Below are 22095 nucleotides of genomic sequence, written 5' to 3'. Positions count from 1 at the left end.
TAAGGCGCACCGGACTATAATGTACACTTCCGGGTTTGGGGAAAATTTTAGTCAAAAGGGTGCGCCTTATAGTTGTGAAATTACTGTAATTTTTTTCCCTCCAGAGCTTGGGAAGGAAAAAAAGACCCAGCTATATCTCCAGGGTTCTAGCAACAAGCTTTAGTTTCTATGAATTTTAACATTAGCATAAATACTTTTAGAACACTGCAGAAACACCAAAGCCCAGACGTTCCTTTTATTTACAACAGTATACACACAAAATAAATGAAACAAAAAACCCCCAAACAACCAACTCTCCAACAAACGGAACTGATTTCAGAGAACAAATTAATCGGAACTTCTTAAAAAGCTTAGTCAACACTTTCCCATTATACTTTGGGTGATTATTTGTGTTACAGTAATATGCAAATACTTTAAATTCTTAGCCCTAAAAGTCTCATGGGATTTTTTGGTTGTTTTTCACTTTTTTAATAAGAAAGGTGTCATTAGTATCTAGTATCTAAAAATATCAATGCAAAAGATTACATCAGCATGTTTTACATCATAATGTTTTTTATAGAACAAATTAAAACTGAAAATAGATTTAACTGTGCTTTATGTTTAAAAATGGGCGTAGGCACTCAGGAAGGTGGTAATATTATCAAAGTAAGAATTATAAGACTTGCAATTTATTTATTTTCTTAATACTGACCTGTAACATAAATTAGTTTTCCTACTTTAATGTATCAGAAAATAAACGGGTCAGCTGTAGGTTATGGTAAAAGAGACTGATAGTACTGTAGATTTGATTAGCATATGCAGCTTGATAATGAGGAAGCCATGGCAAGAGCAAACAGAGCTCTGACTGCAAGATCATTGAATCAAGTCTGGCTTATGGGAAATAAGATTTTACTAAGTAGAAGTGTAAAGTTTGTCTATGTGATGTTTAACTAGATGATTGCAGTAAAATATGACTAGCTTTCCTATAAATGGTATATAAGCACACGTAGTGCTCATTAAAGTTAGATTCTGATCACCATTCAGTGCCCCTGTGTCTCTCTCATCGTTGATAGTAGGTGAGTAGGGAAGTTTGAGCCCCAGGTCCATGAGAAAATTCACCTTCTCCAGCTCTACATATGAATAGTCCCTATGCCTGTGACAGTGATTTTAAGAACCAAAATGATGGTATAGTCAGCTCCACATTAAGACAGGGTAAAACCCACAACAAAAGCAGCAAGAAGGGAAGATGTCATAAATGTTATTTAACTTTTCAAAAATATTATTAAACTTACAATAGAAAAAAAACCCACCAAAAAAAACCCCAAAAAACAAAAACAAAACAAAACTCCAAAACAAACAAACAAACAATCCCTTCAAAAAACACAAAAAGCAACAAAAACCCCACAAAGATGGCCGGCATCTTGCATATTTATTTACTTTCTGGAACTTAAGGGATTCCCAGTTTGAAGGTTTTTTCTCACAGAAATTAACTCCAGGCTAGAAAAGAGATTAATTTGTGAAGGAAAGGCAGGATAGTAATGGAAACAACTGATTCCAGTAGCCAGATCCCTAAAGAAGGTTAAAAGATTAAGTTGCAAAGTTTGGCAGTTCTTCAGAGGAAAGGCAGTGGACATGTGCTGCTTCTGCGTTAAATTCTCTGATTTTAAAGCTGCCACATCTTACTGAAACAGCAAAATCACAAGAGGTTAGTCTCTTTTTGGAGGGAATGAGTCATTGCTGAAAGTTAAGTTTAAAAAACAAAAGCTGCCCATTCCCATTAGCTTTCAGCATTAAAAAAATGAATCACAACTGAATATTTAACTTCTGGTATAACTTCTGATTTTGTGGTGCTGGGAGACATGCAGGGAAAGGCCTTTGTCAATGCAAAGAATGCATCAAGATCCTTGAATGTGCTCCACTGAGAATCAGGTGAAGGTGGTAGGAGGAAATGGCAAGAGCGAGCTGCAAATTCTGCCCAGTGACTTAGCTAGTGTTTCTCAGGGAAGCCTTTGACCAAAACCATCTAATGTAATTCATAGCAATGCCACTTCATGAATAGTGTCCTCTGAAAGAGACATTCAATTATTAAAATGATGCTATCTTTTCTACACAATATTTACTGATACATAAACAACAGTATTTTTCAAAGCTAGGTCATTCTGTAAACAGATGAAAAGCATATACTAGAAAAAAATAACAGCTACTGAGTATTGCAAAAGCTAGCCCAAGTCACTCTATTCTTTTCTTGGAGGGAGGTGTTGGAGTAGCATTCCTGCCCCGAACTATTTGCAGGCATTTCTATTCAGGACTTTTTGAAGGATACCAAAGAACTTCTACCCTCTAGAACTTCATGGCTTTGGGGGGTTACTTGAGGCAGAATTGGTGTCTTTACGTTTAACAGACCTCGTGGAGTTTTTTTTCCCTCTATGAATGTGTATAGATGTGGTTTTAGGATCCCTTGTGAACTACTGGCACCTCAAAGGAGGATGTCCTACTGTTTAATTACCTGCTGCATGAAGATCCTTCTGTTTGCTCTAAATTGCCAGGCCACCTGCTAGTTTCACTCGATGCTCTCTAGTTCCTGTATCCAAAAAGAAAGCAAATAATCCACCCCTACTCCTCTCTGCTCATTATTCTCTCTAGTCTGACTGTTTTCTGTTGTTTATCACTTCTCCATCCTGTATAATCTTGGTCATTTAAATCCTTGAATCACTCTGACATCAGGGTGGTTCCCTATTTTTCTTCATGTTCATTTCTCTTCTCTGGATCTTTGCTGTTTCTGTTATACATGGGCCAGAGTGATTGTCAGGAGGCATGTTGCAGCCCTCCCCGTTCTGTTCTTTGCATTTCATCCTGCCATCTTCCACCAGCTTTGGGACAGTTTTTGAGTGCTGAACCAATTCTACTATGAGTTTTTGCAACTGTTAGGTCTTATTTCTGAGTGGGAACAAGTTGGTTAGGAATGTCTCTCTTTCAATCAGTTTACTCCTCTCTAATCTAACCTAGCCATAGTAACCATCTCCAACCTGGTCAGAGGGCACTAATACCCTACTGTTACTCTAGTTAGACCTTAAGTTTGTGAAAATTTGGCTTTAGCTATTGGAGTTTGCTGATTTTACTGTTTCTTTTGTCATGGAGTTCATAGCCCCTTTCCCTATAGCCATAGCCTAGTCTGACCCTCCTACATAGGCTGTGGTCTGTCACTACCATGTCTTGCTGATTATTTCCTTTCCCCGCACATTTCAGTCAACATGCCAATTTGAAGCCAGGTGTCCTATATCCCTCATTCTCATTCCACTGTGGCTTCATGGAAATCAATCTCTTCTGGAAGTACCTAGGAGTATCAGCCAAGTGAGTAGGACCTTCCTTGCTTCTTTTGTGCAGCTGCTCTGGGAACCTGTGTCCCTCCACTTGAGTGTGGACCTCCACTTACTGCAGGGAATGTTTCTAGAGAAGTTTAGATGGAGATGCTTGATTTTACTGTCTTACCTGGCACCCTATGCCTTGTTTCCCAAACCTCTTGCTTGACCTTTCTACTTAAGTGGTGCATACGTGGACCACAGCAACCTTCTAGGCCACAGTGGGTTTTGGGAGGTGGTAGATGGCTGACATCCATGGTCTCTGCCAACCAAAATTGTTTTGTGATTACGTTCTCAGTGCAAGGAAAGCCTTTTCAAAACAGGAGGTCTTGTTACCCCCAAGGGTGGACTCCCTGTCTCTTTGCTAGCTCGGTGTCCTCTGCACATCCAGGGATACTGCCACAAAGGATCCTCAGAGCACACAGCACCTGGAGAACAGCTCCCCCCCTCCATTAGCTGTACAGCTGGAGAGCACACAGCTCCTTAACCACACCCCTGTGCCACTCTCTGCACTACCCCCGGCATCCTGGGACTTCTCCCACCGCAGCTGACTGTGCCTCATGTATCCATCCATACAGGGATGCACTGCTTGGCTACCTGAATACACCGCATATATGCGCATACAGCGCATGTATAAATATGTGCATGTGAGAGAGATGCATACACCTGTGTATCTCTATATACAGCCTTTTGCAATTACTACATTTCATTATCTCCTCCAGCCTCCAAGTGCTCTTTTCCTTTATCATTTATGGCTAGGGCTGGGATTGGTGCGTTGCAACCTCAGTCAATTTAATTTACTGTAGTTTGAGTCGGGATTATCAAAATCCTGTAGAAAGCTTTGGTCTCTGCATACATACACAGACGGCAGTTTGTATAATCTGTTGAAATCCAAGAGTTCTCTCTTGAAGTAAACCCGCCGCTTGAGCCTCGCTGTGTTCAAAGGATCTGATCGGTCACTGTCCTCGTTGTGGAGCTAAAACATCGTCCTTTTCCAAAGGCAGTGACAGCGCTAGCATGCGCGTGTACCAGACCGAAACCAAGACTCCCACCTCAGCAGAGGGGCTAGAAACGCAAGGAGCCATTCAGTCGGTGCGGGTGGAGCTGAGCGGCAGGGATTCCTCTCTGGTCTCCGAGAAAACCTGCTTTGAGCCCTGGGTTTGCGCCTCCTCGCTCCCCGGAGCTGGCTCCAGTTCTCGGTGCTGCCCTGCGTGTTGCAGGAGGCCGGGGATCAGCGGGAGCCGGTGCTGGGCGGGGGTCGGTGGCGGAGCTCTGCGCTGTGCCGTGCCCCGGCGCTGTGCCGTGGCCCGGCGCTGTGCTGTGCCCCGGCGCTGTGCTGTGCCGTGCCGTGGCCCGGCGCTGTGCCCTGCCGTGCTGCGCCGTGCCCCGGCGCGGCGGTGACGGGCGCAGCGCTTCCGCGCCCGCCGCCGCAGCCCTGCCCCCGCCGCCTGCGCGGCCGGCCCGGCCCGGCGGAGAGGCGGGGGGATTTCCAAGCGCCGGCGGCCTCGCCGCTTCCTCTCCTTGTTTTGCTTTCGATCTGGCCCTCTCTCCGCCCGGGCGGAGGCACTGAACTTTTAGTTTTGCTCCCGCGATTATTCAGCGCCTGTTTTCATTTCCATTTCGTGTCCCCTGGCAACGGCGGTAACCTTGAGGAATTATATAAGGGCCGCGAAAACGGGCCGGCAAGGTAATTTTAAATTGTTTTCTATTTTTTTTCTATTTATTCTTTTCTTCTTATTTAATTTTCATTTTATTTTCCCGCATTGCCGCCGTTTCCGTGCGCAGGGGAGCGGGGGCTCCCGGGCTGAAGCACATCGGTTTTAAAAACAAAAGGTCGGGCTCCAGCGACCGGGGCCGAGCCCGATTCCGCCGCTACATTTGAGAAGGGCTGGGGGGAAGGGAAGACGCGGCCGCGGCGGAGATGGAGCGCACGGGGGTACCCCGCCGCTTCCCGGGTGGGGAGGGAGCTCGGGCGCACGGACAAAGGCGGGGGCGTTGGATCGGGAGGGCCGCGGCGCGGGCCGGGCAGGGCCGGGGGGCCCCGCGCTTGTTGTGGGGCTGGTGGCTGTGGTGGCTCCGATAAGGGCAGGGGAGCGGCGTCAGCGCGGGCGGAGGGGCCGCGGGCGGGGGTCGCTGCGGGGGGGGCGCTGCCCCCGCGGGGCCGGGGCGGGAAGGGGCGGGGCCCGGCCCGCCTCACGGAGGCTCCGTTACACAAGCGGCGGGGCGGGGCCGCACCCCCCGGGCCGGGGGCACGCCGGGATCCCGCCCTCGTGAGGGCACGGCAGCGGCAGTGCGGAGGGGGGAGATGGAGCGGGCTGGGGGCGGGTTCCGCGGAGCGGCGGAAGGAGGAAGTGGCGCGGTCGCTCCGTTCCATGCAGGAACGGCCTCCCGTGCAGGCACGGCGGCGCGGCCGCCTTTGCAGGCGCTGTCTTGCCCCACGCTAGCGTGCAGGGAGCCAAGCGCTGGACGTCTAACCCCAGAGGGAAGCTGGGAACCAGGATTTTCTTTGTGCGCAGTACGCAGGGTCAATTTTCAAGCGTCTTGCGATGGCTGGGATGAAAGTTGCAAGTACCTGAAGGGCTGGATCCCTCGGCCCGGATTCCCAGAGGTACCTAGGTCTGTAACTCCCATTTTGATTAGTGTGAGCTAAACAGCAAAAGTCTGTGTGTTAACCTTACTTCTTTAGACACAGAGCTCGGATAAAGGAATTCCGGAGGGCAGAACTCTCCTTCCGGTAAGTGTACGGTTGTAATTTATAGCCCACCATACCGTGCTGAAGTCTTGCAGGCAGCATTCTCTTGAAGGTACGAGCAGTTGTAAATGAAGACCTCCGTTTCTGGAGATGAAATACAACGTGTTTAAGTTTACAGTTATTTTATGCAAGTCTTAACCTTTGCAGAATGCCTGTGATAGTACCATAAAAAGAGAGTTGAGTGGGGCAGCAACATTTAAATTCACGCTAACACAGAGACAGTCACATGAAAGTAGCAGAACTGATCTGTGGAACAGATTATCTCAGTCTGAATTGCAGTCTTTCCTTACCACCAACCCCTTCAGATGCATCAGTGTCGTTCTTTGGCCCCTGTTGGTAACATGCTGCCAGGGAATTATTCATGTGCCCCTTTCTTTTTGCTGGTAAACCATGATGAAGGGTGTGAGGCACAGTATCACTTCATTGTGGTCGTATGCCACACTGCATGCAGCTCTTCAGAGAGGTACAGGCACAGCAAGGTGTCAGCCTGCTGAGCCCTGTGTTATCTCTCTGAGGCTGGGGGTCCCAGCAGGTTGGCAGATTGGTAGAGCAGTCAGTCATTATTATTGTTTGGCGCATATATTAGCACTGCTACCCAGTTACTTGCTGATGACAGAAGTGATAGATTTTAGGAGATGTCAAGTCAGTCTCTAGAGAAGAGGTGTTCATCACAGGACATGCTGTGTGGAAATGGGTAGCCAAGAGGTGTGAGAAGTAACATGAAGGCTATTAGGAAGGGGGGCTAAAGGCTCCTTTCTCCATTGATCAAAGGTCTTTGATCTGTGGGACCGAGTGAAGTTAGAGGCAGTGCTTATATATACCATATATATATATATATACACATATATATTTCTGTTTAAAAACCAAAGTGTGGGGAAAAACTGGTGGATAAGGATTGTAAAGTTTGCCATGCCACTCTCTCAAAGTGTTGCATCACCTCCATGGTGTTAAAACATCTCCGTAATAGAATACTTGGAATATAAAAAACTTTGTGGATGCATAGAGAGGACTGAGTTGCTTGCACAACGTGGGAAATAACTGTTAAAGAGGAAATAACTGTTTGGGGAAGTAACACAGGGTCCCATGGCTTGATGTTCTAGGCCTGTGTAGGAAGAGTAGAGAGATTAGGGCTGTATGACTCACTGCCCAACCTAGATGTTGACAATAACTGTCATATATTATGGGAGCATAGAGAAGCTCCAAGAGTAGGAAATATGGTTATTAGTGAGAGGCCTCAGTTGCCCCCATGTAGATTATGTCATGGCCCAACATGAAATTTGCCCAGGTGCCAAAATCCCCTACTTTCTGGGTGTAGCTTGTACAGATACACTGGGGGTAACAACTCTGGACAAGGTATTGGCCAGAAAAAAATAAGTTCAGAATTTTGCATTCAAAATCCCAGCCAGTTCTGACATGACACTGGTCATAATGTCCTTAAACTCAATGTTGTTTCAGAAGCAGCAAAGGCAAGAGTTGTTGTGGCAGTGTTTACTCTTCTGAAGTAGATCTTCATGTAGCAGGGAAAGAAATGAATCAAATGGTGAGAGGCAGCCAAAAGTGTGAAATAGTTGCAAGTGGCATGTATTTCTTCAAAGACACTAATGGTAAAGGCTCAGAGCAATTCTGTGTCATCTGTCAAAAATACCAAAAAAGCTGAGCGGGCCAACAAGCAAAGTAAAGCAGCTCAGTACAAGTAAAAAAACCTCTTTCAAAAGTTAAGGTTTTGTCTTCAAATGGAAAAGGTGGAGAAGAACATAAAATCTGTGTCAAACACAGTAAGGTAAGCCAAAGAGTCATGCTGCTAAAGGCATTAGAGCAATTAGAATATACTCTTTGAAGCTCATCAAACCCAGGAAGCTTGCTGATAAGTTATCCATGGGTAGAAGGAGTGCCCAAGGAAGATAAAGTCAGTGGAAGAGTGAAACAAATTCTCTGAGCCTTGCTTCACCAAGAAAGAATTTAAGGAGATTCTTTTGGAAGAGGCTTTCTATTTTTTTAATGAGTGAACATGTCAGGAAGTTTTTCAAAGTGAAGTGTCTGTGAGAGAGGATGTGAGAACAAACCCTTGAGAAGGATGAAGTAGAAGGCAGGAGGTGATACTTGTCACAGAGTTTTGAAACAATCTAAATGGAAAGTTGCTGATATGTTGCCTCTTGTGTGTAACTCCTTGAGTAGGCCTGCTTTGGTACTCCAGAAATGGGATGTAACAAATGAGCTGTCAGTTTTCCAGGGTTTCTGTGGAGACTCAGGACTTCAGGATGGGCATTTTTGTTTGGTTGGTTGCCAAGGATTAGTGAATGGGACTAGTGAACATGGGTATAAATGTGAAACAGTGACAAAGACTAGGCCTGACTTTTGTTGCTAGGGAGTTGAGTGTCATGACTCTTCTAGCGTTCTCTAAAGTTATTGCTGGGGTGTTGTCTGAGTGATTCAGTCTTTACTAAAGCAGGGCCAATTTCAAGGTGGGATCAGTTTGTGTCAGGCTGTGCAGTCATGGCTAGTTTGCTCAGTGAAAAGAGGTTGTAACCATCACCCCAAGTCTGCCCAGGGCCATGCCATTCAAGGCATGGAGGAAGGGATAGGTGGGAATGTGACAAGTTCGCTGGTTGTATTAACTCATTTGGGGCATGAAAATCCCAAAGGCTGAACCACAAAGTCTGCAGAAGAATCTTATTTTAAAAGTGTGGATGTAAGTTTGCAGATGAGGTTCAGTACAGACTAATTTCAGTGTAATGCACATGGAAGGGATTGCAATCCTAATTTTCTGTACACAAAAATGAAGAGTGAACTGGCTTTCTACTCAGGAAAAAGTAATAAACTTGTATAATCCAATGAAAAAATAAGCTCTGTGCTAAGATGTAGCTAATAAAGGACAGGACAGGTTAGGAATTATTAGGAAGGAATTTAAAAAAACATAGAAAACACCATCATGCCACTAGAAATCCATGTTGCTTCCCTCTCCTGAGTCAGGAAGTAATGAAAGTTGCTGGGCTACAGAGGAAGATGTCAAAGATGATGAAGGGTAGGAAGGAGTTTTTATGAAAGGGTAAGTAGCTTGGAAAAGAAGTAACTGAAGGGACCGTGGGGATATCCTTTAAAATCATTAGTGTCATGAAGAAAGTGAAGAGGTAAGATAAATGAGACCCAAATAAAACAATTGTGAGGCAACTTCAAAAAAACAGAAGTTTGTCTTGCAAGACGTAAATTGTGGTGCTCACAGCCACTGCATGTATGTCAGGAGTTTACTCGGGTTCACGAGTGATTAGGCAGTCTTTTGGAGAGAAACTTGCTGTGCAACTTAACAGTCAGGACAGTTCAGTATCAAATTTTGGGCACTGACTGCTGACAGAGAATTACTTCAGATGCTGATCAAGAGTCATTGCTGAAAACTGCTAATAGAAATTTCCACTGAGAAGCATAAGCTACAGTCCATTTGCAGATAACAGAGAGAAGCAAGGCCACGTTTTGCCCTTTGTTATGTGAAACTTGTAGCATAAGATTTTATCAAACTTCCAGGAAAAAAAGCGTCTGTGATGATCCTGTTTAGTTTGGATGTGATACCCCAACCATTGTTAACCTGACACCAGTTACAGTCAGGTTAAGTGTATCCTGCATGCATTTAACATTGTATTGGAGTGGTACCCCTGCAAAATTCCTCTGATATTTGCAGGATTAGAACCTCAGCTTGTATTTTGTGCATCATGTATTAAAAGTCATGATTCATTTCTAGGTAAAGATACAAAACTAATCACGTGTTACTGTTGCTTATCTCTGTGTCTCTGCTCTTTTGAAACCTGATTCTTCAAAGGCCTACAATGATAGTGATATTGAGGGCATAAACCGTGAGGCAGTGTTTACAGAAGTTTTATTGTAGGTTGTGCTGCCACAAACCGTGATTAGTGCAAAACATTTTCTGGTTTGTCCTTTTAGATCTCAAGTGCAAAACAAAACAACAAATAAGTAAGCTAAAAAGATTCTGGATAGGGTAAATGAGAGGAACAGATTTGTTAAGTTGCATATTCCTCATGTAGGAATAGCATTATGCAAAATATCATTTGGTGTAATAAAATAATTTTCTATTGGGTTTTTTGGCTTTGTTTTGGTTTTTTTCAGAAGTTTTATTGAAACTGTATGAAGGTTCTTCTTTGTATTGACTATGTGTAAACTCTTGTGTTAAAGTTAAAATAGCCACTAAAAAAAACCCTGAAATAAATAATTAACAGTTAGTGGAAGGGAATCCATGTTAACAGTTTAATGTCAGCCTATGTGTATGTAAATATATATATGCACATGTATACATATCTACACATCTACATATATATAAATACATAAAATTAAGATATTTTGTATATAGCATAAATAATACATTGTACAGCACATACTTCTTATTGATAAACTGTGAAAAAGTTTTAAAACCTGCTCTTACAGTTAGGACTGCCTATGTTTTCAATTTCTTGGAAGCTCATGAAAAATTTCTTTTTTTTTGAATGACCTAGTGAAAAAAAAAAAGAAGTGGTCAGCAGTACCACTGTAATGTTTGGTTTCTTAACTTGTAATATATTGCAAGCCCAGCTTTCTGTATGCTGGAAATCTTCTGACCCCTTTGTTTGCTTGGGAGCAGATTGCATTAAATCAAGTACAGCAGTCTTTAAGACAGGGCAAACATTTTATCTTGTTGCAGCTTGGACATACATCCAGGAGCAAATCTGCCTGCATGTGGCATATTGTTTCACCCCAGGTGCAGAATTTAAATTTTAGCTCTTAAGTTCAATTAACATTCAATTGTTGCAATATGGGTTGCTATCTTTCAAGATAAACTTGGAAGTAATAATTTTCGTATTCTTGCCTATTAAAGAGTAGGGCAGATTGCTGTTTGATGGTTTTTCAGCTAACCTTGACAGACTTGGTCTGTAGCTCCCAGTATACTTCTGGTGTTAGGAATGGCATTAAGGTGAGTCAAAACTGGTTAAATTTGTTCTTTGTTCTGAACTGCACGTGACAGTGGATGTTGTCCAACCATTTCCCTTTTGCTGTAAAATTATTTAAAGTACTTTTGAAAGACTTAGATACTTAACATTATTACAGCACAAAAGAAGGAAGGGTTGCTTACGCACTTGGTTTTGAAAAGTGTGACCTGTGGTTAAGTTCTGCTTTTTGATACGTATGGAGGGATATATGCAACTTGAAGGGCCTGATAAGTGCACAGAAGACAAAACCTGTACTGTAATATTTCTATTGATATTGCATATTGCTTGACAGCATTCCAGGCAAGCTCTTACAGCTTTATCTAAGCAAGGTACTGCCTTTGTTGTTTAATAAATTAAAGTACCAATAAATTTAGCTCTTTATGTGCATTTCATTTGTATGTGTATTGCACATTTGGTGCATGATGTGGCTGTTTTGCATTTGTTGTACTGGCTGCTCTTTTAAGGTGTTTTGTTGAATCCTGTATTTCGTCTTTATATGCAACTGAGACATTAATCAAGTGGAAAATAGTGAAGTACTGAATTTAATTGGTTGAGGGATATCAATCTGCAAAATCAAAACTAAAGAGCCCCACCCCAAAACACTTTCCAAAATTGTGACAGCATCTTAAAAAGTTTATCTAAAATAAAAATAATTCTGCAATAGGAAAACAAGCAGGATAGGAGAGTAATGTTTTAATGTCACTGAAAGCTTGCCTGCAGCATTTGCAATCCCAACAGTGTTACATGAAAAAGATGAAAGCAACACCTGAGGATAAAATTGAAACCAAATATAAACAAAAGTGAAACTGATTCCGTTGGTTTTCATTTCCCAATTGGCAAAAATGAAAGAATAAACATAGAGGAAAGAAGCATGAGAGCTTGAAAAATTAATTCAGTTTTACAATTTATTTAATCTGTCTTCTAGATTAGACTGCTGCATGGCAGCACTCCCTTAGCAAACCACACAATAGAGGGCAGGGGCTGTACTCCCAGTTAATCCAGGTACCACGTTTCAAGCCAGAGGTCTGGGCAAAGGCTCTGCAATATGGGAAGTGATGTCTTCTTCAGTCACAGAAGAGCTGTTTTGAAATGCTGTGGCAAACACGTACACAAAGTACAGTGGAAGTGATGACATCCAGGATGATGAAAGAGAGTCAGTAATTCAGCTTGAGTTTTAGTCATGTTGTGATTCGACTTGCTAATAGAATTGGGTGTAAAATACATGAATACGTGATCGTTTGTTTGTTTGGGGTGTTTTTGGTTTGGTTTCTTTTTTTTTTGCATTCTACCCAGTATCAGCTTTGCTGATGCCATGAAATGACTGTGAATGGTTTCAGTCAATTCCCACAGATCAGTCAACAGCTATAATGTACTTTGTGACCTTGAGAACTATCTATGAATTAATCAAAAGATGGACAAATGGATGACTGTGTAATCTCAAATGAATGTCTTTCTCCTCTTTAGAGACGTGTGTTCCTGGGCTGTATTGAAAAAAAGGTTGGGTGTTGATGAGAAGCTTGGACAATCTCTCCTCTGCTAAAGCTGTGCTGGGGTGAAATGAAAAACTTTAATTCTAGAGGTCCAATTCTCACACATTTCAACACATTGCATTCAAGCATATAAAAACTAAATTTTTAGGATGCCAGAACAATTCTGAGATTTGAGATTGATGAGAGAATCCAAAGATGTCTAGTTCTGTTTAGTTTAATATTATCTATGCAGCTTAGATAAGAAATGAAGATGAGTTGTCTCACTCTAGCTCAGTAGTATTTTAGGAAACTTCCGAGATAGAAATAGCTGCTGCAGATCACAAAGTGAGGCTAATTGCTTTTGGTCTGTGATGAGCACAAAAATTTAAATTAAAAGCACATTTTGTAGCCAATCCTATTAACTATTCATATCCTGTATTTCCTCTGGCAGAGGAAAGGAGTAGCATTTTTAGAAAAAGGAGCATTAGATCATCTCATTTCAACAGGCATGAGTACAAGCATTTAATACTTAGTACACTTTAAGTGCACACCTTTCAAATGTGTGTACAAGAGAAAGATATTTCTTAAGTTCTCCAGTGTCAAGTAATATCTCTGTAATAACTAATTTTTTTTTTTTTTTTTTTTTTTTTTTTTTTTTGTGCTCAACACATCTGTGTCTTTCATGGTGCTATTTTTGTAACTGTAAATAAGTTCATGTGACAGATATGTTTCCAGCTCACAGTGTGTGATTCAGAGGATTCCAGCCCCCAAGTCTGTGCCTGCCGTGATCTCTCTGTAAAGAAAGTGTCTAAGTAAACATGAGAGTATTTTTTACACTTTTCTTAAAAGTTTAGGAGAAATTGCTTTGCTGAAAGGGCTGGGTTTGCCTCTCTTGGTAAGGTTAGGCAGAGATAGTTTATATCTTTTGCTGCTGGATCTGGGTGCTGTGCTAACAATTAGAAGTTTGGGTAGCAAAGGTGTAGTTGTGGGTTAGCTATTAACTTCAGTGGTAGAAACTGCCCTTGCCCAGACAATAAAATGGAAGCTTTAAGCAAATATTAAATCACACTTTAGTGTAGTGTGCAAATAGTTCTTGCTGCGTGTTGCAGAACAGTATGTTATACAAACAAAGGTAGCTGTGAGAAACAAGCCCAATCCAAGCAAGGTGGATTACATCAGGTGCAGGTCATGGTCAGTGAATGTGAAAACTCTTCCTTGAACACATTTCTCAGTGTTTGCTATCTGGAATAATTTTTTTCTGCATCCCTGAGTGCCTCTAAAATGTCATTGACTTCTTGCAACCCTGTCTGAACTTCACAAGCCGTCAGTGTGGGAGCAATGAGATCAAGTACTTTTGCAATGGCTGTTTTCCAGTGTATAGTACCCTATAATGCACTCATTCATAATTAGGCAAAGGAATGTTAGGCAGGACACTGAGATAAAGGCTGCCCAGGCTTTAAAAGGTACTCTCACAGTTAAAGATCCCCATCTTGCAGGTATGTGCATGCATAATTTCCCGCTGCTTTTAGAGGGATCCATGTAGTAAAAGTGCTTGTTAAAAGTTTCAGGTATATCTTTTGTAAACCTAGTCATGGAGCTCATGAGAATACAGTGGTCAAACAGAATGGCATTGAAGTACATCAGTGAAGTGATTGTTTATAATCGTTTGAGCTTTAATAGCCTAGTTTTCACCAGGCTGGAAAATTCTTTATGAATCAGGTGTCAAATGCTGAGTTTTCCTGACAGCTTTAAAGAATGCACAGAGTTTGGCTTCCACAGATTCCAACTGACACAGCTAAGCAGCAGCAGTAAATACATGTGAGTATTCAGGAGTGGATTCACATATGAGAGATTATTTCCAGAATAAAATTAATCATTTTGAGGATAACTGCTCCCCAATGCAAGGAATTAATTACTCTCTGACAACCATGACAACAAATCTCTTGTAAACAAGCCCCTCCCAAACTTGTCCGAGTGAAGTACAGGAAAGTCACCACCTCTCTTTTAGGCAGCATTTGAGAGAAAAAATATTTAGAAATCCCAGATACTGAGGACAAATTGTGGTCAGTCATCAGATGTAACACAAAGCTTAAGAAGAAAACAAATCAGATATTGGATTGTTTATAAATAATCAATTTATGGCTGTGTTTGAGACTCCTGGAGGAGTTGGCAAGGAATAGTGTCTCTTGTACAGATATGTTGTCATCCTGACGCCACCAGAATCTGATGTTTCCCATCTTCACTCCTTGAAAGACCTGAGGAAAAGAATGAAAGAAACCTCCAGGAAACAAAGTACATTTTTGATGCTGAACCTGAAGCAATCATTTTGTATTGTCACCAGACTAGCAGACATCGATGTGTGTGCAGATGAACATTGTGGCATGGATACTGTGGAGATGATCTTTAGCAATCTGTTAAAAACCAGGCCCAAATTCCCATTCCCAGCTGATGTAGGTTGTTGCAATGCCAGAGAAGTGGATGTGCTCAGCCACAGACATTGTGTTCTTCAGACATTGTGTTCTTCAAGTGTTGTGATAGCATTCAACACAGGAGCCAGCACAAGGGAAATTTCATTGTGTGTGTTGAGAGGCTGAAGCCTTGCTTCATTGTGGCTGAGTCCAGAAGCAAAAAAGGACCAACCTTCAGGGTTTATTGTATTAATATAAGCTGGATTTTCTTCAGTGAACTTCTAGTCTGCAAATCCAAGGGCTAACTTTAATGAGGCCTGAGATCACTGCAAAATAACTACTCATGTCTTTGCTGCTGAGGGAGAATAAGCTCTGCATGGAAGCCAAAGGAAAGCATCTGTTTTGATGTGTAACGTCTGAATCTCAGCCAGGCCATGTTAACACCCTTTGGGTGGAACAGAAATGCTATAGGGCTGATGAAACACACTCCATATACAGTATGAGTTCTCACAGTACATTTTCCTGGGCATGTTTAACATGCAGTCTGTAATGCTGATTTCAATACAGCATTACAGTTACTTTTGCCTTCGTTTTCTTTGGTTTTTGTTTTGTTTTGTTTTCAGGGAAAGTTGGGTTGTTTTTTGCCCTCTGTTGCTTGTGGATAAAAAGGCTTTTCTTCATTCTACTTTGTGTATCATTCTTGGTACAGCAGCAGGAGAGGAGTGCATGCTGAATGCTTCCCTCCTCCTCCATCTGCCTTGCAATGAGGTGGTCACAACCTGAACACTGCATTGCAGAGCCTTGAAAAGTCGGGTAGCTGTTGCTAGCGTGAATCTGTCACGCAGCAGCCTGATTTCCCAGGTTTTTTACCACCCCACAAAACTTTCCCCTTAGCAACCATAGTCCTGTTGTAGCCCTGCCACGTTTCATTTGGGAACCTAGGGAAGCAGGGGAAGTATTGCCTGGTGGTTGCCTGTACACGTTCTTCTTAATGGCCAGGCCGTGCCTTGGACCAGTCTGCCCAGGACCTGTTCTCTCCCACTCTGCCTGCTCTCCAGTTCTTGTCTTTCTCTCTTGACAAAATTGCCTCCTTCCTGCAGGCACCAGAGTAAATAAGGTACCACCTTTCCCGGCTGCAGTGAACTCTTTCTTGGTGATGGATGAGAAAGACATAGTCTTTTCTGCTGCCACTAAAATATTAGGAAAGAGCAGGAAAAATATTGCTCTTGCTAATATGTGGATTAAATGTTACAACCAACACAGGAGCTGGCTTTGTGGAGCAGACCTGCCATGGTGAATACTTTAATGGAGCTCCCAGCAAGAGGTGCATAGTGAGAAGCAAATCTGCCAGTGATGTTTCCCTCATCCCACTATGTTCAACAGGGTATCACTGACAGAGTAATGGTAAGGAAAAAAGAGGCACCATTACATGCAATTAAAAGACCTGAGAGGGTAGGTTTTGCTCTTTAACTAGCTATGAGTCCAGAAAGTCTGTTACAGGTTTTTCTGGGTTTTCTGGCTTTGTATCTGTTTTCTAAGTGAGGATTTCACTTTGAACCTGTAACCCTTGTACCTCTAAGAATGGCAATGCCCACTTTTACTCATTTATTACTTTTTAATGAAGTGCTCCTGGATCAAAAAAAAGAAGGATATTTGAATAATTTGGGATTATCAGAAAGAAGGCATGTTCTGCAGCACCTGTGGTAAGATTCTCCTCAACCTCATGGCAGACAGGAAATGTATCAGGCAGAGGTCTTGTCTCCCCACACACTGCGGGCAGGGGAGTTCAGGTGTGCGCAATCAAAGCAGCTGAGTAAAGTGCACTTCTGTTGTCCCTTCAATGTCAATCTCAAATTTCTGAAGTATTTCTGGGCAGGTGAGTCTAACAGGTTTTCTTACCTGGGAGAAGTCTCTACGCCTCTGATGAGTTTGACTTCTAAGTAGGGCTTTGCTCAGAGTATAGATGGTGAAATCCTTGAAAGTATTCAGCAGAATAGCTGAATAAGGTGGTCATATTGCAAAATCCTGTATGAAGGCAGGGTTCAGTCTGTGAGCAAAGAGCAGAATTTTGCTCCAAGTACTGTTCTTTAAAAAAAGATCATGTTTCCTTGTATACTGGAACAGTCTTGGCACAGATGCAAATACAGAACCCATTTCTCTGAATCCTAAAATTAGCATATGGTCTCATTTCAGCATATCTCTTTGGTCACACAAGATGATTGATGCTTTTCTTAACTGCATCAGCCTTAGCAAACAAAGGGAATAGTTTAAAAGTTTATCACCAAAGCACAAGTAAAGATAACTTTGCAAAAAAATAATATTGCTCATTTTGTATTTGCAGAGAAAAATTGATACCATGCAATATTTTGTGCATGTCCTCTGAGGAACAGATGTTTTTTCACAGCTTTGGGCAAAGGCTGTGACCTACTTCATAAATCTGCCTCCAAGATCTCACCCCACCTTAACTTTTCACAAGCGTTAATAATATTTCCATAAACTGATAAATGTTTTAACTATGTACTTTGTGATAGGGAAAGAATTGCTTTTCTGGCTTTTTTTTTTGTTCCACAGGAATATACTTTTAAGAAAATACCCACAGGCAGAGAGTAGCTTGTGTTTTTGGGATAACCTTTGTGCCTTTTCAGTTATCCAGATGCTACCAGAGTGAAACTGAAGGAAAGAGAACATTGTGTACTGCTCAGATGTGGTGCTTGCCATGCCATTGCTTTCACTTTCTGTCTACAGCTGCTGTAATTCTAGTGAAGAGCTCTTCATTCTCAAGGGTTACACTTTCTGTAGGGCAGGAGTGTTATCTCTGTGAAGGAAAAAACAAGTCAGACTTACTAGAATGTTCTTGCAGAGAGTAGGGAGGGACTACAAGCTCTTTATCAATCATTGTGGAGTGAAAATATGTTCATATGCAGATTGCAACCAGTTTATAGCTTGCTGGGGAGTAACCGTCACCATGTTCTTGAAACTTCTCATTGCAAAAAATAGGTTGAACTGACCACAGGACTAGCACGAATAGTGTGGTAATTAAAGCTTCAAAGAAGATCAAATTATTCTCTCCATAAGCTGTGGTGGCAGCCCATCCATGGGCCATGCTTCTTGAGTGGGAATAGCTCTTCACAGGCTCCCAGTGGCCTCCTCCTCCATGCCAATGCCAGTGAGTTGGAGCTGATGTCTTGCCCACTTGCTGCTGGTTTCGGAATAATTTTATTGCTGTCTTCATGTCTGTTGATATATTTAAGCTTCCACCCCTGAAATATCAAATGCCTCTGACTGTGGCCCCCTCTAATATTAACAGGTGGTAAAAATAGAGCAAGAAAAGGGAAATTATATTCCTGGAGCTACCAGTCTTGATACATTTGTAGGAGGCATGGTTAAAAATAGTGGTTTTTGAAGACTGGCTGTCTTACTAAGGATGCCTTACTAAGAATCAGGTAGTCCTACTTACAATGTCTAAAGGAGCTCCTCTTTTCAGATAGGGTGGAAAAATGTATTCTGAGGTCCCATCTGCAGCTGACTGTGTTTCTTGATGATTAGTTTTCCTTTCCTCCACTGTAGACAGTAATAAACCAGAAGAAAAAACAAACAGGAATTATTTTCAATATAATGCCTGAATGAAAGACTTCAACATTGGGTCTCTGGGAGTATTAATAATTTTCCTCTGTTCTCACCAAAGGGGTCAGTTCTATCCAGATTTAAAGTTGTCTAAAAGCACAGGAACAGTTTTGGATTAAGGGGCTCCTTTCTGTCCTTCCCAGCTACTCCTTCTCACTCCTAATGCCAGAGTGTCTTCCTCTCTTGGTTGTGATGTCACATGTGTCCTTAAGCAGGATGAGATTCATGGTCCAGGTTCAAGCAGATGAAGACCCTACAGAAAGAGGTGCTGCTTGTAAGCCTGCTAAATTCCTAGACTTCTTCAGAAAGCTGCCTGTGCAAAGAGTAGCATTAGCATGCAGCAAAACTGGGATGGGGCTGAAGCGTGAAGGAGTGATGGAGTACAAGGTGCTTCTTTGCCCCTGGTGGAGCTGATGCTGCTCTGCTCCTTCCTCCCTCCCAGCCAGCTCTGCCCCTCTTCCTGACTCCATCCATGGTCTCTGCAGTGTGGAGGAAGGTGGTGTCAAGTGACCCAAGGCAGGAGTTAAGCCATTTTTCTCCTGGTTTACCAGAGTGTGAAGGTTCAGGCAGGCAAAAGTAAGCAGGCTTTTGGAGAGGTTTATTTAGGCCAGCAGATGGGTGCCTACAGCTCAGGAGATCATGGTAGTGGTGAAGCCAGTGGGAACTGGATAACTTGGCAGCTCTGAAAATACTGTTAGACATGCACTTGCCCCTGGTACAAAAAAATATCATTGGGTGTATGTAGCTTCTTGTAGGTGTGAATGCGCAGGGGAAGTGCAACATTTAAGCTGACCAGAAGTGGGAGATAGGTTGGTAAGTGCTTCTAGTTTTACAGCCAGCTCCAGATTATAGATGTTGATGTTTTGTTCTTCTTAAAAGGACTGACTGTTTCTGCTTTTTTTTGTTCAGCTGGGTAAACACTGGAGAGAGGCTGGCAAGAAACTCGGCATACCTGCTGTTTTGTAGGGCTTACCTTAGTTTCTGTCTTTGTAGGTTTATTTTATAATTGATATATTCTGTTGGACAGTGAAGCTGATGTGGTGTTAGGCAGTGCCCCCTGAAGCTTTACATACTTTTGCTGCCTGTTTTGGAGCATCTCAAATGTCTTTACAAACTAGAATGATTCTTAATGTCAGGTGATTGAATCTGTACTCACTGATGGACAGACTCCAGGTTCTCCCACCTGGAACCAGTGGAATAAGGCTTCAAGTGAACACAGTAATGCCATTTATGGACAGACAGGAGCCACTTTTAAGGCACTGAAGAAGCTGATGTTTATTTCTGTACAAATAAATCATGCATTTGACAGTTCTATGGCACCTTCATTTCCACAGGCAATTACTTGGTAGAGTTGACTTGATATTTTGATCAATATGATGTTGTTGACATGCAACTGACAAAAACCCTGCTGCAATTTAACGCCATTGTAGTCACTGCTGTCCTGAGGCAGACAGGTTGGGGAATGTCTTCTGAAGACATCCAGCTTTATTTTCAGCAGCATGTTCTCTTAAAGAAGCATGGGGTGGGGGTTATGTTTTGATAAGCCCAAGCATGGCTATGCTAGCTCATCTGTGAAGGACATACTTCCAGAAGATTCCCACTGTTCCCTCCAGTGAACATCACTGTAAGATTATTTCTACCTGGGTTTGAATTTACTTTTAGATTAGCAGGTCTTGGGAGCCACTCCTCTCTTCTCACAAGCCAAGCTTTCCTCCTGATTACCTTGGATTAATTTGTCTTGGTGTGGGTGATGGATGAGAAGGTGTGTGCTGACAGCTGCAGTTGCTAATCCCAGAGGAATCCCAGGGTGCCAAAAAGAAGATGAACACCTCTCTGCAGCATCTGCAGGGGAGCAGCTGGGGAAGCCCCCAGGGATGTAAGAGGGAAAAGAGAGGTTGCCTCACTCTGCCGTTTTGGGCAAGACTGGCTTCCTTGTAGTAGCAATTGTAGGCAGCTTTCTTGTTTCCTGAAATGTATTGCTCTTGTACAAAGGCAGCTTCTGTTTCTTCCATGTTGCCTGTCCCAACTGGGATTCATTGCTGCTGCTTTCAAGATGACTTTTCTGCCTTCTGTCTAAGTTGTTCATTCAGATGGGCTTGAAATTTGTCTTAGGGGCTCATTACCCAGAAGACGAGTCTGACTGCTAAATGGGAACACTCATATTGAGTGTTGAATCTAATGCACAATGTTTCCAGGAATTGTCTCAAAGTGCATGCATACTTAGATACCTTACAAAGAAATGCATCTGTTGCACATAATTGTTTCTTCCTTGTCAGACAAATAAAAATTTGGTCATGTTTTTAGTACATCGCCGTTTGCATTTTCCAGCTTTGACTCAAACTGTAGTAGGAGAAGATGGTAGAGATCTCCTGTACACATTCTGCAACCTGGATGGGGATTGTTGGTGCTAAGGGGAGGGGGGTGCAGCAGCATGACCGGCTGTTTGCCACCAACCTGGGGGCTAAAAAAGCTGAATCCACATCACCCTTGCCCAGAAAACAGCTTCCCTCTTACACAGGGAGAGGAAATGCACAAGGGCTTGTCCACTGTTGGATTCTTGGGGTTAGCTGTTTTTTCATATCTGAAGTGAACCTGAAAGGGAGCTGAGCAGTTGCAACCGTTTTCTGAACTGTTTTAGAAATTCGTAGTTACTGCAAGAGGCTGCAGCTGAGGCATGAGTGGCCAGCTCTGCACAGTAGTAAACAAAATACCAGTATATTTGCTAAGAGATTAGTGTGAGCATGGCTGCTGGTAAATTCTCTAAACACTTCAAAGAACCTTATTGTTACATTCAGGTTTTAATTCCTTATTAGTTTCAAGGAAATACATGTCCTCAGAGCAATGAGAAGAAACTTTGAACGTTTTTCTTCCTCTTGTGCTGGGTGTGGGCTTGGTACTGCCTAATTGTTAGTCTGTCCCGTGCCTGTACTCCCATAGGAAGCGAGAACAAACCCATTTACATTTGTGCCATTGCTGTGTGCTTTCAAATTTTTCTTTCTCTTTTTTATTTTTAAGATCAAAGGTGACAAGAATAGTGGAGCAGAGAAGTTAAGAATGATGCAGAGAACACAGATGTGAAGAGCAAAAGAGAGAGGAAGGAGCTGAGCCCAGTGCAGAGGGACAAGGAGAAGCAGCAACCTAAATGCAAGTACTTGAATGTGGAAATTATGGGTTCCAGAGTGCTTAACAGGCATTTAATGTGGTGCTTTAATCGGCATCTAGTGCCAACTGGTTAATGTTTTCAAAATTTTCTGCCTCAGGTTCAAGACTTTGGACTCTTATGTCAATAATTTACAGCTCTAAACAGGGAAGTGGCATCAAGGTCATGTGTGCATCTGTGTGAGAGAGAGACAGAAAAAGAAGTTAGTTCGAGTCTTAGCTGGATAATATAAGGCAGGATAGTGCAGCTGAGAGGTGTGTGCACTTCATAGCTGAACTGCACTGAAATGTAAAATAAAAGCTAGAAAAATCAGTGACTGGATTGATCAGAGAAAGCTGGAGGGAGGGGGTCAAGCTACTCAGCCAGAACCAAAGTGG

General features: G+C 42.5%; 1 protein-coding gene across 3 annotated transcripts in view; it reads left to right on the top strand.

The window, feature by feature from the left end:
* The first annotated feature begins 4780 nt into the window (after positions 1-4780).
* The window catches only part of IRF2 (interferon regulatory factor 2), a 40044-nt gene continuing 22729 nt past the window's right edge, over positions 4781-22095 (top strand). Inside the window, exons 1-2 of one of the 3 annotated variants that reach the window (XM_033060908.2) lie at positions 4781-5025; positions 21574-21702. The gene's annotated coding sequence lies outside the window, so the exon portion shown is untranslated. Of the gene's footprint in view, positions 5026-5706; positions 5955-6000; positions 6073-21573; positions 21703-22095 lie in introns of those variants that run through there. The other 2 variants (XM_033060909.2, XM_033060910.2) reach the window with 2 other exon arrangements.

This window comes from Catharus ustulatus, chromosome 5 (genome assembly GCF_009819885.2).
Source record: "Catharus ustulatus isolate bCatUst1 chromosome 5, bCatUst1.pri.v2, whole genome shotgun sequence".
Classification (NCBI taxonomy): Eukaryota; Metazoa; Chordata; class Aves; order Passeriformes; family Turdidae; genus Catharus; species Catharus ustulatus.
The sequence above is the reverse complement of the archived record's forward strand: the minus strand, read 5'-3'. Positions and strand labels throughout refer to the sequence as shown.